This window comes from Doryrhamphus excisus, linkage group LG5 (assembly GCF_037039965.1).
Source record: "Doryrhamphus excisus strain RoL-2023G ecotype Guam linkage group LG5, RoL_Dexc_Guam_v1.1, whole genome shotgun sequence".
Taxonomy (NCBI): domain Eukaryota; kingdom Metazoa; phylum Chordata; class Actinopteri; order Syngnathiformes; family Syngnathidae; genus Doryrhamphus; species Doryrhamphus excisus.
This window is the reverse complement of record NC_136361.1, coordinates 5,439,529-5,455,240: the sequence shown is the minus strand read 5'-3', so window position 1 is coordinate 5,455,240 and position 15,712 is coordinate 5,439,529. Positions and strand designations below refer to the sequence as shown.

The 15,712-nt window shown below is 37.8% G+C and overlaps 1 protein-coding gene and 1 long non-coding RNA gene across 3 annotated transcripts in view; one reads left to right on the top strand and one right to left on the bottom strand.

Moving 5' to 3' along the window:
* The window catches only part of LOC144898504 (uncharacterized), a 32,914-nt gene extending 23,128 nt beyond the window's left edge, over nucleotides 1-9,786 (bottom strand). The window contains exon 1 of the long non-coding RNA XR_013627380.1: nucleotides 9,700-9,786. This is a non-coding gene — a long non-coding RNA (uncharacterized LOC144898504). The remainder of the gene's footprint in view (nucleotides 1-9,699) is intronic.
* The window catches only part of ahrra (aryl-hydrocarbon receptor repressor a), a 90,122-nt gene that overhangs the window by 41,926 nt on the left and 32,484 nt on the right, over nucleotides 1-15,712 (top strand). The window lies entirely within an intron of this gene.

The following is a 15,712-nucleotide window of genomic DNA, read 5'->3' as shown; positions in this document are numbered from 1 at the left end:
ATTTAGTGTTCTCACTAGTGCTACCAGGAGCCTACAGGGGATACATACTGGAGTACATCACACAGGCACAGAGAGAGGCTGAGGTTAACCAGATGAGGGGTGCTGTTGCGATAAGAGGTCTCACTCGGTCACGGAAACACCAGCTATGGATTTAACAGGGATGACAGGTGAGTGTATGATGGGAATCCATTAATCCTCCCCACAACACCAGGATAAGCGTTGCAGAAAACCACTACACTTTCCTCTGTTACGAGCTCTACTGTATATATGTGTGTGTGTATATGTGTGTGTGTGTGTGTGTGTGTAGGGGCGTGGTTTAGCTCAACAGTCCCACCCTGCTGCACGCGATGCCTTGGAATCCGTGCCTGGTGAGGATTTACTGAACTTGCTTTAGGGAATCCCTGCTCTCTGCCCCCCCCACATGGACACACACACACACACACACACACACACACACAGTACTACACGTACACCTTCAGGACTAAATAAACAGATTAGGGAGCACCCACAAAGGTGTCACTCACACACACACACGCACACACACATTATATCTAAACATCAATGTTGTGGAGTCACATGTGTAGATTCATTATGTACACGCCTTCAGGATGTGGTGGTGACACACCTGAATCACATGAAAACACACAATACAGTACACACACACACACACACACAGTGGGAATTCAAACGACCATCATCTAATGTCATTTATTTATTATTTATAATTATTTATTTAATTATTTATAATTTATTATTTTATGTTGATAGATGTCATGTCATGTTATGTCTTTGTGCGAGCGGTGGGGTACACCCTGGACCGGTCGCCAGCCAATCACAGGGCACATATAGACAAACAACCATTCACACTCACATTCATACCTATGGACAATTTGGAGTCACCAATTAACCTAGCATGTTTTTGGAATGTGGGAGGAAACCGGAGTACCCGGAGAAAACCCACGCATGCACGGGGAGAACATGCAAACTCCACACAGAGATGGCCAAGGGTGGAATTGAACTCAGGTCTTCTAACTGTGAGGCCTGCGTGGTAACCATTCGACAGTGTCCATCCATTCATTCATTGATTTTCTACCGCTTATCCTTATGAGGGTCGCGGGGTTTGCTGGAGCCTATCCTAGCTGTCTTTGTGCGAGAGGCGGGGTACACACTGGACTGGTCACCAGCCAATCACAGGGCACATATAGACAAACAACTATTCACACTCACATTCATACCTATGGACAATTTGGAGTCGCTAATTAACCTAGCATGTTTTTGGAATGTGGGATGAAACCAGAGTACATGCAAACTCCACACAGAGATGCCAGAGGGTGGAATCGAACTCGGGTCTCCTAGCTGTGCGGCCTGTGTGCTAACCACTCACCGTGCAGCCTGTTACGTAACATTCATTCATTTTCTACCGCTTATGCTCACGAGGGTTGTGGGGGTGCTGGAGCCTATCCCAGCTGTCTTCATGCGAGAGGCGGGGTACACCCTGGACTGGTCGCCAGCCAATCACAGGGCACATATAGACAAACAACCATTCACACTCACATTCATACCTATGGACAATTTGGAGTCGCTAATTAACCTAGCATGTTTTTGGAATGTGGGAGGAAACCGGAGTACCCGGAGAAAACATGCAAACTCGGGTCTCTTAGCTGTGAGGCCTGCACGCTAACCACTCGACCACCATGCAGCCCCCATTAATGTTCAATGGGAACATTTTCACAGAACATTATATCTAATATTTAATTGACTGTGGCCTAAAGTAAAAAACAAAAATATTAAAACCATCTTGAAAAATAAGAAAAAAGTATCAGCAATCACAGCCTAGTATTTACTTGCTATGGGTTCAATAATAAAAATCAACAGTATCCTAATCCTATTGATGATGTGCCAGATTACCAAAGTCCGGTGTTATTTAAAAAAAAAAAGGACCAAAACAAGCCGGAAGCAGCAGAAGGGTGTGTGTTCCTGCTGGCAGCATATCAAGCAGGCTTGTTTGGCTAAAAGACAAGACAGATTCATTTAAGCAACAGGAAGGCAACCGCAGCGTCGTAAGAAGTATTACTTCAAGCAGCTGTCAAGTCTTTTAAAGACGTACAGTACAGTAAAGGCACGTTTCCGCCAAGTGGGAGACTTGAGTTGGGTTTTGAACAGTAAACATTCATCTAACATGCTGGGGTGTGTTGGCGTGATGCAGGAAATCCAGATTTTAGTGTACATTTAACAAACTTAGTCCCGCAATTTAGGTACTTTACCCAGGACCAATAACGGAAGGGTCTGTTAATAAAACGTAGTATTACTGCGGACCTAAATGGGTTTCACAGTACAGTACAGTACAGTACAAAAAATATATAAACATGTTTTTAAAGCTTTTATATGACTAAAACAAAGACATTCTGGTCGGCAAGCTAGTTGAAAACGGCTAAGAATTTAAATTAGACTGAAGTCTCATCCTATTGGTGGTCCAACGCTCATAAATCTGACTTTGTGGTATAATAATGTTTCAAGTGGGAAAAAGATGTTCCCATGAGCAGGGCAGAGGGAAACGGGAAGGTGATGTCACACGTTGACTTTCACACTGAGCTGAAAAGGGTGATGTGTCACCATGTCCGCTCCATTTCCTGGAGCTGTGTGGTGTTTCATAAAGAGTACCAAAAAAACACCACAAATCAAGTGACTTTATTTACTTGTTACTGTTACCATTGAAATAGCATAAATCCCAGTCTATAAGCCACACCCACTAAAAACGATTTGTACCGCACATTGTGTCAGGAGCCAATCAAGAGCTGTGAAAAAACTCAAAATGGAGGTCTTGACTCACAGTGTCATCTTAAATCATCACACAGCACCTTAACACTAAAAAGCTATTCTGACTAAATATACAAACATGTACCACAAATACAAATTTAAAATGTAAAAAAACATTTTTTTCAATAATCAATTTTGTTTGAGTAAACCATTTCCCAGAGGGAGGCTGATATAATTGCAGCAACCCAATGAATTGTGTTGCTTAAACGCAATACAATATAGGAAAATAGGAAAATGACCTATGGGAAAGGTACATGTTACTATATTTGTCAGGTACACTTTTTTGAGTGTTAAGCTGCTGTGTGATGGATTTAGTGCTCATAGTAAAATAACACAGTGAGTCAGACTGTTATTATGTTACACTCATATATAATGAATGCTTGCGAATTTTAATGGGTTGCTAAGCTTACTATGAGTGTACTGCCAAAGAAAGAGCTGAAATATCCCTGCTGACTCGCGAGCAGCACAGTATTTAAACAATTAGTAATTCTGAAATGAAGGACACGTCACAAGGTGAAAGGTATATAGGGAAAAGGAAAAATTACCTATGGGAAAGGTACATGTTACTATATTTGTCAAGTACACTTTTTTTAGTGTTAAGCTGCTGTGTGATGATTTTAGTGTTCATAGTAAAATGACACTGAGTCAGACTGTTATGTTATCTGTTATATATAATGAATGATTGCAACTCTCAATGTGTTGCTAAGTTTACTATGAGTGTACTGCCAAAGAAAGAGCTGAAATATCCTTGCTAACTCGCTAGCAGCACAGTATTTAAACAATTAGTAGTTCTGAAATGAAGGACACGTCACAAGGTGAAAGGTATATAGGAAAATGGAAAAATTACCTATGGGAAAGGTACATGTTACTATATTTGTCAAGTACACTTTTTTGAGTGTTCAGCTGCTGTGTGAGGATTTTAGTGTTCATAGTAAAATACCACTGAGTCAAACTGTTATGTTATCTGCTATATATAACGAATGATTGCAACTTTCAATGGTTTGCTAAGCTTACTATGAGTGTACTGGTAAAGAAAGAGCTGAAATATCCTTGCTAACTCGCGAGCAGCACAGTATTTAAACAATTAGTAGTTCTGAAATGAAGGACACATCACAAGGTGAAAGGTATATAGGAAAATGGGAAAATTACCTATGGGAAAGGTACATGTTACTATATTTGTCAGGTACACTTTTTTGGTGTTAAGCTGCTGTGTGATGATTTTAGTGTTCATAGTAAAATAACATTGAGTCAGACAAGTAATGTGTTTAGTCCTTAGAGAAGGCTTCCATTGAACATTATTGGTTGTCATGTTCACTTTGTCCTTTCCAAAATAGTACATTGATAGTGGATTTAGCAGGTTTAGCCGTGGAATCCAAACTTGTATTGAAGGTCAGACTGCATTGAGTCGTCTTCCCCGGAACACAATGAAAGTTGAAGCCTGTTTGATTCACATCTGGAGCTCCCACTCAACTGTCCTCTACCATACGTTGGGAGCCACAAAGGACCTTCTTCTCCCTTCATGTTTTATTGTCCGGTGGGAAAAAGACTCTTTTTATGACAGCTCTCTGCCCGGCTTCTCTTTTTTTCCCCACTCTCTTTCTGCCTTTTCAACTCATAAAAAAAAATCTGCTTGAGCTTCTTCTTTGTTGGTTTGACTTTTGGCTGGTAGCATGGGAAATACACTACTTCCTAAATTAGTACACTTGACTTTATATTCAAATTTTCTTCATGAACAATGTATAGTTTGTATAAAAAAAACAATACAAAGTTGTTTTTAGAGGTTTTAGTATGTTTATGTTCGGTGATATATAAATAACAGTAAGAATTAGAATTTTGCGGCTTCACTCTATTATGGTATTTCAAAAATATATGAATTAATAAATCACGCTGTTACCTAGTTGAATGAGGCCTGTTACTAGCCAAATAAATTGCATATTTAAGCACATGTTGCATTTTTGTTAACACCCGAAAGCTATACCTACTAAATATACAAACATGTACCAATACAAATTTAAAATGGAAAAACTTTTTTTTTCCCATAATCCATTTTGTTTCAGCAAACCATTTCCCAGAGGGAGGCTGATGTAATTGCAGCGACTCAATGAATTGTGTTGCTTAGACGCAATCCAATATAGGAAAATTGGAAAATTACATGTTACTAGGTACATGTTACTATATTTGTCAGGTACACTTTTTTGAGTGTTAAGGTGCTGTGTGATGAATTTAGTGCTCATCTATGGGAAAGGTACATGTTACTATATTTGTCAGGTACACTTTGAGTGTTAAGCTGCTGTGTGATGAATTTAGTGCTCATAGTAAAATAACACTGTGAGTCAGACTCTTATTATGTTATACTCTTATATATAATGAATGCTTGCAACTTTTAATGGGTTGCTAAGCTTACTATGAGTGTACTGCCAAAGAAAGAGCTGAAATATCTTTGCTGACTTGCGAGCAGCACAGTATTTAAACAGGTAGTAGTTCTGAAATGAAGCACACATCACAAAGTTTGACTTTTGGCTGGTAGCATGGTAAATACAATACTTCCTAAATTAGTACACTTGACTTCATATTCAAATTTTCTGTTTACGGCCTGTTACTAGCCAAAAAAATTGCATATTTTAGAACATTTTGCATGTTTAGTTTTTTTTAAATTAAGCATGTTCAAGCATAAATATGGTTAAATGAATAAAAATATAAATATAAGGCATTCTGAAGATGCGTTCAAAGAAGTGATATGTACAAGGTGTCATGTTCTTTATGTGTTATTTTCTGTTATTATGTCAACTATATTGGGTAATATGAGTGTAACGATGGTTATAGGGGTGTTAGTTTGTGTGTTGAAAGCTCTAATAATTTAGAAGGTTGTAAAGAGGTTTTCTATGCTCTAACCATTTATTTTACTTGTCACGGTCGGGTTTTATCGCAATTTTCTGTCCACTTTTTATTTTGCCCCACTGAAGATAACGCTCCATCAACCACTTGCAAACCTTTCCGAAACATCTCCTCCGAACAGTGACTTTTTAACTGCATGGCGCTCCATAAAATTGCGTCTCAAACAAGATGTGCCTCCACGAGAACGGACAGATTATAGCCGTCTGTTTGAAGCTGAGCGACCACAGTGGAAATGGAGCCGGAATGACAAGACCACACACTGTTGTGGGAAAAGATGTTAGAGTCCCTACAGTGTGTGTTGATGCGAGCTCCATTTAACAATAACATCAAATGTACTTTTCACAAAAAACTTCAAATCATTTGGATCACACACAGGCTTGTAATAAATAGAATAGTGTCTCTCTTTGCTGTGTAGCAGAAGTGGGCGGTACTGCAAAACTGATGGGGATACTTTTCAAGATTGTTGTATGATTTTGTAATTTTGCCTCATCAGTCTCATCTAGTAAACCATACAAGTGTTATTCTCGTTCCGTCTACTAGGCTAATTGCTAATTCAATGGCATTTTGCAATTGAATCCCAACTCTGAAATATGAAATACACATTGGAAAGAAAGGGTATGTGGGACACTGATGCAGAGATGTGGTAGTCATGAACGACTCATTCAAAACTTGCTGGTTTTTACTGAATTGGGGCTCACTGGTCCATTCATAAATTTGCTTACCAAGCCCCCCACGGCTTGGTAAGCAAATTAATCTGTAGAAGTAAACATGTTAGCATGTTAATTGCATAGCTGTTACTCTTAAGTAACTACACGACAAAGACTCAAGTTTCTTGCGGGTTTCACAGACTCACAAAATTACAAAGACTCAAGTTGACAAAAATTGAAGGTACACTGACTCACTTGTAGTGGATGACCTGAGTTTCAAAGACTCACACTCGTGTTTCACTGACTCAAGGATTGACGAAGAGTCAAAGTTGCACGGACCCACTTGAGACTTGAGATTCACTGACTCATTGGTTCTCAACAAAGACTTGTGTTTGACTGACTCACAGGGTTCTCGACTAAGTCTCAAGTTTCACTGACTGACGGGTTAGAAAAAAAAAGACTCGAATTTCACTGACTCACATATTGAGGGAGACTCACGTTTCACGGACTCACAGGTTTGATGAAGACTCGAGTTTGAGACGTGAGACTTGAGATTCACTGACTCATTGGTTCTCAACAAAGACTTGTGTTTCACTGACTCATGGGTTTACTTAACTTGAGTTGCACATACTCACTGATTTTCAACAAAGACTTAACTTTCACTGACTCACGGGTTCTCGACTAAGACTCAAATTTCACTGACTGACATGTTGAGGGAGACTCACGTTTCACGGACTCACAGGTTTGACGAAGACTCAAGTTTCACTTACTCATGAGTTTACAAAAAATTCAAGGTATACTGACTCACTTGTACTGGATGACCTGAGTTTCAAAGACTTACACTCGTGTTTCACTGACTCAAGGATTGACGAAGAGTCAAAATTGCACGGACATACTTGAGATTCACTGACTCTGTTCTTAACAAAGACTTGTGTTTGACTGACTCTCGGGTTGACGAACACTTAAGTTTCACTGACTCACATGTTTACATAACTTGAGTTGCACGTACTCACTGGTTTTCAACAAAGACTTGACTTTCACTGACTCGCGGGTTTTCGACTAAGTCTCAAGTTTCACTGACTGACGGGTTTGACGAAGACTTTCACTGAATTTCACTGACTCACATGTTGAGGGAGACTCATGTTTCACGGACTCACGGGTTTGAACGAACACGCAAGTTTCATTGAGTCATGGATTGGTAGAAATTGAAGTTACACTGACTCACGAGTGCTCAATGAAAACCTGAGACTCAAAAACTTGAGTTTCTCTTTCCCAAAATACAAAATTCAGATCGAGCAATAACATTTCCAGTGTGGGAAGAAGTTGTCAAGCGGATGTTTTGCTTATGTAAGCACAAACAAGCTTGTTTCACCGACATGTTATATAGATCAGCATACATTTTCCACCATCTCCATAGCATATTAGCACACTTCCTAGTGTGCTTAAACATTAAAGCACACTAGGAAGGAAGCGCCGAGTCTCTAGTTACACATCAGGTGTCCTCTTGGCTCAGCCTAACCACTGCAGGCAGATACAAAAGTGTTTTGTCAGCACTAAATGGCTTTGTGTTGCTGGTAATAATCACTGGTGTCACTGACCACGGAGCTTATGTGCCATTTCCTGCCCCGCTAAAAAAAAATCGGGGATCGGTGGAGTGGGGATGTTTTTTGTGACTTTGACTTCCTTGTAATTTTCCCCGTGAAACGCTGTTATGTCTTCTCGACTCTACAGGTGTCTCTTCTCCTCTGTGCCAATCCCTTTTGACTTTTTAAAGGGTTTAACTTGGCAGGGTGTACATTTCTTGATGGCCAGCTACCGCTGGGCTTGACACATCACATTAGGGCCTCTCACGCTATCCTCAGCACAACAGGCCAACCCACTTCAATCGGTTGTAGTACATTACACTTGGCTCTATGCATGTGTGTGTGTGTGTGTGAATAAGGAATAGGCCCAACCTTGTTAACCCTTTACAGGGGACTCACTGAAATACTTGGAAGCATTGATTTGAAGCTTATTTTGCACTGAACACGAAGTCAGCTGTTATTGATAATAACTATTGATGATTGATATTGAAGTACATTGCACGGCGGTCGAGTGGTTAGTGCGTAGACCTCACAGCTAGGGGACCTGGGTTCAATCTCTGTGTTCCACCCATGCATGCGTGGGTTTTCTCCGGGTACTACGGTTAATTAGCGACTCCAAATTGTCCATAGGTATGAATGTGAGTGTGAATGGTTGTTTGTCTATATGTGCCCTGTGATTGGCTGGCGTCCAGTCCAGTGTGTACCCCTGCCCAAAGACAGCTGGGATAGGCTCCAGCACCCCCACGACCCTTGTGAGCATAAGCAGTAGAAAATGAATTAATGAATGAATGAATGTTACGTAACAGGCTGCACAGTGGACAAGTGGTTAACACACAGGCCACACAGCTAGGAGACCCGAGTTCGATTCCACCCTCTGGCATCTCTGTGTGGAGTTTGCATGTACTACGGTTTCCTCCCACATTCCAAAAACATGCTAGGTTAATTAGCGACTCCAAATTGTCCATAGGTATGAATGTGAGTGTGAATGGTTGTTTGTCTATATGTGCCCTGTGATTGGCTGGTGACCAGTCCAGTGTGTACCCCGCCTTTTGCCCAAAGACAGCTGGGATAGGCTCTAGCACCCACGCGACCTTTGTGAGCATAAGCGGTAGAAAATGAATGAATGTTACGTAACAGGCTGCACAGTGGAACAAGTGGTTAGCACACAGGCCACACAGCTAGGAGACCCGAGTTCGAGTCCACCATCTGGCATCTCTGTGTGGAGTTTGCATCTACTCCGGTTTCGTCCCACATTCCAAAAACATGCTTGGTTAATTAGCGACTCCAAATTGTCCATAGGTATGAATGTGAGTGTGAATGGTTGTTTGTCTATATGTGCCCTGTGATTGGCTGGCCACCAGTCCAGTGTGTACCCCGCCTCTCGCCCGAAGACAGCTGGGATAGGCTCAAGCACCCCCACGACCCTTGTGAGCATAAGCGGTAGAAAATGAATGAATGTTACGTAACAGGCTGCACAGTGGACAAGTGGTTAGCACACAGGCCACACAGCTAGGAGACTCGAGTTCAATTCCACCCTCCGGCATCTCTGTGTGGAGTTTGCATGTACTCCGGTTTCCTCCCACATTCCAAAAACATGCTAGGTCAATTAGCGACTCCAAATTGTCCATAGGTATGAATGTGAGTGTGAATGGTTGTGCCCTATAGTATAACTGGCACGAGGAGACACAAGCACAATCTCTGCTGATATATTTTTCTCTCCCAAAGCACAGGAAACATCCTGGATCTATTTTGCTCACATTCCTTCAGTGCCGCTCATAAATTAGCCACAAGCGGAGAATGCCTGCCTATATAGTGACGTACTGTAAAGGAACAGAAAAAAAAAACATGTGTTCTTCTCATCCCTTAGACTTCTGTGGTTTCACAGCCTGGAAATTGCATCATTTGTTTATATGGCGGGGGGAGAAGTGTCTTTGATGCCTTTTCAAATTCGTCTATTTACTTAAAGGGATGCAAAAGCTGTATTATAATGTTATAAGATGCCATAAACACTATAGTTATGCGATCATTTCAAAGCGTGAAAGCATATTGTTTTCAGTCAGGATGCATGCATGAAATCATGGCTGTGTTTTCAGTGAATTACATTTACTGATAATAACTACTTGTACCAACAGCCTAGCAACTGTGTGCAGCTGCTTGACGTGCGTCTAAAAAGTAATAAATGAAATACTTCATGGGTAAGAATGTTTAGGGCAGACGTGTACAGTTAACCTTTTAAAACCGCAAGACCCCAGTAAAGGGGTAGCGTGGGTGCAGTTTTCTTGTATCAAAATACACATGCTGTACAGACATATAAACGGAAGGAAGACAGCTAAAAGCGCAACACAACCGATTACAGTTGTAGAAATCCTGAGCACTCTTAAGTGGGTTTCGAATAGAGGATAAGGGAATCTTAAAGAACTAAATCGTAGAATGAGAACCAGATTGTTTTTTTCTGACACAGACGTCCGGCCTTATCTGCAGTCCCTGTATGCCTACAAGTAAGCGTGTCTTATTACAGCGCAGCTGCAAAAAACACTCTGCTGTACAGACATATAAACGGAAGAAAGACAGAACCGATTACAGTTGTAGAAATCCTGAGGACTCTAAGTGGGTTTTGAATAGAGGATAAGGGAATCTTAAAGAACCAAATCATAGAATGAGAACCAGATTGTTTATTCCTGACACAGACGTCCGGCTTTATCTGCAATCCCTGTATGCCTACAAGTAAGCGAGTCTTATGACAGCGCAGCTACAAAAAGCACTCTTCCTTTCCTTGCCCGGCCTTTTATACACTCAAAATTGTGTAAGAGGCAGGAGTCCTGGACCAATCAGCTTTCGCCACTGCCCTTGCTTGAACCGCATTTGTTCGCAGATGCGAAAAAAAAATGCATTTCGGCCACCTTGTGGTCGTTTTTTTTTCTGGTTTAAAACCGCATCAAACATGGTCTCTTCTATTGTGGAGTTGCATCATCGCCTCTTTGTGCCTTTGTATGGATGGACGATGTACAAGTTTACTTTTACATCTCACATCAACTATGGCGCGTTCAAGGACCACCAAACAAAGTAGGAAATCTCAACACTCGACAAAAAAATATTATTTGTGAAGCATAAATTTCACGAATAATGAAGCATAAACTATATTTGGAATTCTATTACTATATATATATATATATATATATATCACTATATTGACAGTTACTATGGTACACATAATGTCATTGTATGGTCATATCACCTCGTACTTCGGTACAAGGTACATTAGTTTAAAAAAGTAAAAAAAAACCTTAAACTGTATAATGGAAAGCAGGAAGTGAACAAATGAAACAGTTACTGATTGTAAAAGTAAACTGTATTATGGAAAGCAGGAAGTGAACAAATTTAACAGTTGGGATAGGCTCCAGCACCCCCGCGACCCTCGTGAGGAAAAAGCGGTAGAAAATGAATGAATGAATGAATGAATGAATATTAGGAAAGCAGGAAGTGAACAAATGTAACAGTTACTGATTGTAAAAGTACCAGATGGAGGGGTAGGATTTAATAAGCTTTGCTTCTTCCTACTCCTTTTGGACATGTGGAACTGTGCACTGATTATGTGATGCGTTCAATTGTAATCTGATGCATGTTCAAATGAAATTAAACCATTACCATTACCATAAACACCTTTATACTATGTACATTTGACATGTATTATCACATATATTTGTAAATGATTAATTAAATGTTTTCTGACCATTTATGGAGAAAAATGTAAATTATCTTGACCAAAGATATGCTTATTTTCAGGGCTTACACGTCTTTATCCTTTTTCTTTGACTATTATCAAGCAAGATGTTTACCATTGCCATACAGTATCACCCTTTGTCAAACCACATGCTACACAAAGATTAGATTTTCATCCAGGCTCCATATTCTTCATCAATCATCAAGTACAATCCTAACATTCTCGGTTCCTTAGACAAATACAAGCACCCTAATGGATTGTTTCTAGTCACGCGCAAAGCTAAAGAAAAATAACCCCTCTGACCTTAAAGCGAGAGGGAAGTAATAACACCCATATGCTCGTAAAATTTGTGTCAGCATATTTTTCAGTTATCGCCATAACATAGTTGATGCAATATCCACTGGCAGCTCAACAGCTGGGATGCTACTTACTTCTAAGGTCATTTCGCTTCAAGATTTCTGGAGAGAAAAAAAAACCAAACCTGTTTGACCCAAATCCCCAAATTCCAAACAGCTGAACTGCATTCCCAGCACAAAAGGATGTTGCTCATCTTTGCTAGTCCTAGTCCTTCAATGAATCACAGGGTGGAACATACATAACATATTTATATTTATATTTATATTTATATTTATATTTATATTTATATTTATATTTATATTTATATTTATATTTATATTTATATTTATATTTATATTTATGCATACAATATTATAATATATAAAAATAATAATATACAAATTAATATAAATTTAGTATATATATACATATTTATATTTATACATAACATAATTCAATTAATTCCAAATTAAATAATAATATTAATAATTATTGAACAATAAAAATGTAATTATTGAAAAAATAAATCATATATAAAACATATGAAAATTTGTTTTATTGATTGGCATTTGTATTAATCATACAATAATAAATCTACATTTATCATTGTGTAGAAATAAAGAATAATCAGACTAATTAACGAATGAATATAACATTAATCATTCATCATTTTCCAAATAAAAGTAATAAAAATAAATGTCATAATATATAATATTTTGATAATTAATCAAATAAAATAAGAAATAAGAAATAATAATAAAATAGTTAAATACTATAATATAATATAATAATATATATAATTATAATAATATATAATTATATATTAAATACAATTTTAATACTTGTAATGAATTTAATAATTATTTGTAAAAAAATAATTCAATTCATCAAATCAATAAATTAAATGAAGAGTAAGAAAATATTATATATCGTACATTATATAATAATTATTTTGATTCTATATTAAATTAAAAGTGGTAAATAGATTTTTATAATTGTATAATATGTGGCATAACCTCTAATCAATGAATTAATAGTATTATTCATTCATTCATTCATTTTTTACCGCTTATCCTCACGAGGGTCGCGGGGGTGCTGGAGCCTATCCCAGCTGTATTACTCAATAAGAATTAATGACGTGATTTTTAAATGTAAAAATGTGGATATATAAATAAAAGATAGGAAAAATATAAATTGAATTAAAACTTGATTGTATATATAAAAAATATTTGACAATATCCAAGATTTTTTTTTTTGGTCTAGACCAGGGGTGGGCAAACTACGGCCCGGGGGCCACATCCGGCCCGCTAAGTGTTTGAATACGGCCCGCCCGTTCTTTCCAAAGTATTATAAATTTCGTTATTTGATGTGGTCTGTTGTTTACAAAGTGCTCCTGAAAAAAGGGACACAAGCACATAATAATAATAATGATAATAATAATGGCTGCACGGCGGTCGAGTGGTTATTGCGCAGACCTCACAGCTAGGAGACCGGGGTTCAATTCCACCCTCGGCCATCTCTGTGTGGAGTTTGCATGTTCTCCGCGTGCATGCGTGGGTTTTCTCCGGGTTTCCTCCCACATTCCAAAAACATGCTAGGTTAATTAGCGACTCCAAATTGTCCATAGGTATGAATGTGAGTGTGAATGGTTGTTTGTCTATATGTGCCGTGTGATTGGCTGGCCACCAGTCCAGGGTGTACCCCGCCTCTCGCCCAAAGACAGCTGGGATAGGCTCCAACACCTCTGCAAGGAAAAGCGGTAGAAAATGAATGAATAATAATTACAATCAATTTATTTATACATTTGTAAATAAATGTATTTAAAAATTTATAAATAATTGTTTTTAATTTATTTAAATTTATATATAGTCTGGCCCCCCCATCAATTTTTTTAAATCATTGCGGCCCGCGAGTCAAAAACTTTGCCCACCCCTGGTCTAGACAGATGAAAAACATAAGTCGGCATATGCACAAGAGTCGTCATCTTTGCATGCGGAATGAGAAAAATGCCTTTTTGGCAGGCACTTCAGTGTTTGTTTACACTCTTCCACAGCGCTGGAGTCGTTTTGCTATGAAACAAAGCGCGGCACAAATGTGCACGTGCTGCATGCACCGTGTATGTTGTCAGCATCACGCTAACAACAGATGCCAGGAAGTAAAGTGGCGACGGAGTGGCATCTACGGTACAGTAAAGCCTCGCCATGCGTGACTCTCCGCTGACTTTGCCTCTTTTAGCATGCTCGCGTGATCCCACGATCACTTCCCATCAAGCCCTCCACCCCCAATATCCTTCACACTCTCTCTCTCTCTCTCACTCTCTCTCACACACACACACACACACACACACGTAGCGCCTCCCTGTGCCAAATGTAGTGATCGGACTGTTAGTATAAACGGAGCAGGATTAGATTGTTGGGATGACATGCAAGGGGCACAGATGGAGAGAATGTCAAGTGGACAGTCACGATATGGACAGGCCTGACCAACACTCTTCTACACCACACTCATCCAAACACTCGTTTAAAGATCTGAAATTTAATTTCAATTCATACAGAAAGTAAATCATGCATTATTATTATATTACTATTATTGATATAATTTTTTATTATGATTTTTTGGTATCATTAACCATACCCGAATGTTTAAAGTACTTAAATAAATGAAATTATGCATACTCAAAGTTCTTAAAAAAGTTCTAATAACTTAATTATATCAAGTTCATTTAACATGTTGTTCCACTTTGAGTACTTTTAACTAATATGTTTTAATTAAATTGAACTATGGCTATATTAAGTAAGATTAACTTAAAAACATAGTTTACATACAACTTAAGACACTGTAAATCTGAATGCTCAAAATCATTAATTTTGAGCATTCAGGTATAAGTTTTAAGTTAAAAATTTTAAGTAAAATTTTTTAAGTAAAAATTTTCTTAAAAGTTCAACTTATAAATGTTTGATTGCCAGTTGAATTATCTGTCTTTTCAATTTATTTAACTTGTCATTTTTGATTAATATGAACTTTTTGCAGATTTGTGTAACCTACTTAAAAGAATTAGTAGTTACTTATTAAACATGAATAAATCAAACTAAGAATAAATTAAGAATAATGTTCAAAGTACTTAAATAAATGAAATTATGCATACTCGAAGTTCTTAAAAAAGTTCTAATAACTTCATTATGTCAAGTTCATTTAACATGTTGTTCCATTTTGAGTACTTTTAACTAATTTGTTTTAATTAAATTGAACTACGGCTATATTTTAAGTAAGATTAACTTAAAAAAATAGTTTACATACAACTTAAGACACTGTAAATCTGAATGCTCAAAATAATTAATTTTAATTTTTTAATAATTAATTTTTAAAAATTTTAAGTTAAATTTTTTAAGTTAAAATTTTCTTAAAAGTTCTACTTATAAATGTGGATTGCCAGTTGCATTATCTGTCTTTTCTGTTTATTTAACTTGTCATTTTTGATTAATATGAACTTTTTGCAGATTTGTCTAACCTACTTAAAAGAATTAGTAGTTACTTGTAAAATCAAGTGTTTATTAAACATGAATAAATCAAACTAAGAATAAAATTAAAGAATGGAGAGAATGTGAAAAAGAAAGCTATTTCTCTCTTCACCCCAAAATTTTAAAAGTATATCTAATATCAACTCCAAATATTAAAGAGTTTATGAACTAAAAAAAAAAACTCACTTTATTTTA